The sequence below is a fragment of the Kryptolebias marmoratus genome, linkage group LG11 (genome assembly GCF_001649575.2).
Source record: "Kryptolebias marmoratus isolate JLee-2015 linkage group LG11, ASM164957v2, whole genome shotgun sequence".
NCBI classification, from domain to species: domain Eukaryota; kingdom Metazoa; phylum Chordata; class Actinopteri; order Cyprinodontiformes; family Rivulidae; genus Kryptolebias; species Kryptolebias marmoratus.
Genome location: NC_051440.1, coordinates 7369071 through 7372978, shown reverse-complemented (window position 1 = coordinate 7372978; position 3908 = coordinate 7369071).

Genomic DNA, 3908 nt, shown 5'->3' with positions numbered 1-3908 from the left:
AGGACAACAAACCCATCGTGGCTTTTATCCAGCCAGTGAACTAGCAGAGATTAGGCCTTAACGGCATAATGGGATTCGATCAATCAATAAACCAATAAATAAATAGACGTTAGAAAATCAGTTCAATTCAAAGTGAAGCTGTTGGGGGGGGGGTTCAATATTGTCTCTAAGTCTTTGCCAAAGACAGAGTGAGCCACTCTGCATTATGTGACGGGTTTATGAGAAAAAGCCTGCAGATTTCACTGTAAATCACATTAAACAGCAGAAAGCCCGAGGACTCGGCACTGAGAGGCTGAAACTCTACAAACGCAATCCTCGGCTGAATAAAGAGATGACTTTGCTCGCACAGATTCTTCTAAACAAAAGCCCACAGCCCATGAAATTAAGTTAGAGATCTCCACATTCTCCTGTTTCCACAACTGAGCGGACCTTCTGCACGCCTCCATTTTTTAAAATTGTTTTATTTTTTTAATTAGTTTTTGTCATTTCGAAGCCTCTGACCGGCGTTCTGGTGTTGGAGCAGAAAAAGATAAATCAAGTGTCAAGTGTTGCCCCGGATAACGCAAACTAATTAAACCCACCACTTGGAAGATTTACAACCTAACAATTAAGCTAATGCACAACAAGAAAGGAGTTAGAGATGCAAAAGTGTCTGTTAAGAGCTGATCGGATAAAAAAAAAAAAAACAACAAATAAATAAATAAAAGTTCACTCACATGCAACGTGAGAAGAGCTGCGAGAACCGTTTCATTCATAAGTGCTGTAAGATTTTTTCTGAGCCCTTACATCCTCCTTAAAGCCTAAATCTGACTGTCCTTCAATGATTAGTATCAGGAAAAAGAAACGTCTGCAGCAGCACCAGTTCCATTAAGATGAAACATTAACTTCACTGTTTTATGGTTTGTTAAAAAAATAAAACAGAAAACTATATCTTAAAATTTAAAACAACCACTTTTAGGTAACAGGCTAGTGCCTGTTACCACAGCCAGTTTAATATGTAATAACCTCTAAGAGTCTTAAAGGCATACTAGAATTTTTTTATTTTTTTTTTGAAGTGGGGCTCTGTAGAAAGGTTATGAACAGTAAATATCTCACCTGTTGTAGATAGCGCTCTGAACATCCTCAGTTCGAAGCAGTGGAGTTTATTTCTGACCGGATTGACGAGCTAACACCCAATCCGAGCCGTCTTAAAACAGCTTCCGTCTTCGAAATTTCCAAGTGACTCAGGTGAGTGTTATTTTACAAACCGCAACATTTGCAGCCTCGGACAGTCCCTGCAGGCACTCCGTCATATTCCTGCCAGAATGACCACGTAATGGAAATCTGACAGCGATGTGAAAATTTGGAGAATAGAATTTGTAGGAATTCCTATAGTTTTTTTTGAGACTGGAGTTGTTTTAAGACGGCTAAATCCCCTTTGGTCTCAGCCCATCTCAAAGCGAGCTGTTCGTGAAACCCTTACTCACATGTGCTAACAAGCCCGAGACTAGAAAGGTAGGGGGTTCATCTGAGACACGTTCAATCGACGAGTCGAGAAAAGCAGTAAATGTTAGCGTGCTTGTTTGTTTCTTAGTATCCTATTTTCCAGACTATAAGGCACATTTATAACCCTTCAACGACAGTGCGCCTTATAATTCGGAGCGCCTTATATATGTAGGAAGTCGTAATGTTTTAGGACGACTTTGTTAAACTACAAAGCTGCACCGCTTGCAGCTTTAAGGCTCAGTTATAGTCGCGCAGGGCTCCGTGCACGGCGAGCGGTGGAGGCATTTATACTTGACGCTTACGTTGGTGCAGCATCGTTCGTGAGTTTTGAACCGTTTGATTATCTTTGTGATCTCTCATAGAGGGATCGTATAAATGCTGATACAGGTGAACCAGCTCTGCAAGAGCACCGAAATCTTCCATTGTGAATGGAGTGCGGCGCGTATAGTGCCGAAAATACAGTAACTAATTTTTGACCACAACTAGCAGATATATTCAAGTCATCGGGGCGCAGCTACATACTGGCGAGAATCCTTTCTTGAAGTATATCGATGTTATGAACGCTGACGCCGACGGCCCGTTGTGGTCCCGTGTGGCGTTGTTAGAGCACGTTCCTTGTTTATTTGTAGTTTAAGGTAGTTTCTTCATTGTTCAGCCACATCACAGGCCCCCTCTAAGCAAAAAAAAAAACCCTACATAATTTCTACAAATAATAGCGCAAAAGTTTACTTTCCTGTGCTCTGTGTTGTTTTGTCTTTTGTCGGTCATTTTCTGGACTAAAATCCAGCACCTTTGAGGAATAAGGTCGATAAATCTATGCAGACGTTCTTGACAGTTTACTACCTCGTATACAAATATGGCGGCGAGCGAACGTCGTCGTCTCCGAATGACTTTTGACCCCCTGCTCTGGTCTGGGACTGGATGCGCCTAACAGGTAAGATATTAATAGTTCCTAACCCTTCCACAGAATCCATTACGACTTTAATGTCATAAATGTGATTCATCTGTTGATGGCTCCGTTTGTTATTCTCTCTCTGCAGCTGCATTTGGCAGCAAAACTTCTCCGAACCACAGGCGTTCAGCGTAAAACAAGGCAATCCATTACATCATCTATTCGGGAAATATCAGCTGCGATACATTAAGGCCTTAAGCCACCACTTAGGAAAGACCGCTCTGATGACACCGCTGGGGGATTCAACAAAGCTGCACGTCTCCAGTGCTCATCTAAGTGCTTTCAGTTTTCCTAATGCCATAACAATTGTCTTGTGAAGGGTTCAGTGTGGACACAGGAGGAGGAAGTGTGTGTGTGTGTGTGTGTAAGGATAGGTGTTAAACAAATGGCTGAGATGATGGTGAGTGCTTCGTGGAGGGATTGAGTTCTGAGCAGCTCATATTTCAGGATGGTGAAGGAGCAGCACGACTCGGGCCCATCAAATACCAGCCCCCGTCTCCGTCCCCTTACTCTAACAAGGACTCCAGGTGGTCCAAAAAAAGGTCCCAAAGATGGGACACACATCAGCTTATCTGTCTAACACTTGGGAGGAGTGGGAGATGATTTTCTTTTAGTTGAGGCGCAGCAGGTTTGCTCCTACACACTCAGAGTACAACGAGTGTCACTATAAATCCACTTAATGAGCCCCCCACCCCTTCCCCAAGCCTCTGAGCCAGAACAAGAAGAAACATTTAACCACATTAGGACATCCTGAAGCCCAACAACATGTGCTGATTCTCAGCATCTTTCACTCCTGGCACCAGAGTCTCTACATGTAACCCCCTCTTCCTCCTCCTCCTCCTCCTCCTCCTCCCCGCCACCCTTTACTGCAGTTTGCATAATGTTTGATCTGTCAGCAGTTTAGCCCAAGAGTGACGTTATCCTTTCAGACTGTCTCAATAATTAAAAGCCGGGCTTTTAGAAGGAAAAAAAAAGAAAAGGGGGCAAAACTGGTGCTGTGGGACGTGCGGCGATCACTGCTAACAAGGTGACAGCCTCCTGTTGCAGGCTGTCCTCCATCAGTTCTGCTCTTCACAGAACGAAAAAAACAAACAAAACAAAAGCACTGGCCCAGGGACCCCAAACCACGCTTAGAGAGCTCCTCTTTTCTCTGATCAAACATGTTTACTCCAGGCAAAAAGTTCTTAGTTGGGCTTCTGTAAAACGGAAATGCTGAAGATTCAAGCAGAACTCATCTCCTAATCCAGTGTTGCTCCAACATCATCAGCCACGACACACACACACACACACACACACACACACACACACACACACACACACACACACACATGTTCAGCCCCTTTACTGCCTCTGTACCTGCACTGAGCTCCTTCAGCTGGAGTTCAGCCTCAGGGTGCTGCTCCAATGTGTTATTCTCCACACCCCTCCTACCCCCCCTCTTCTGTAGCCACTGAAGGCTGCTGTCAGCATC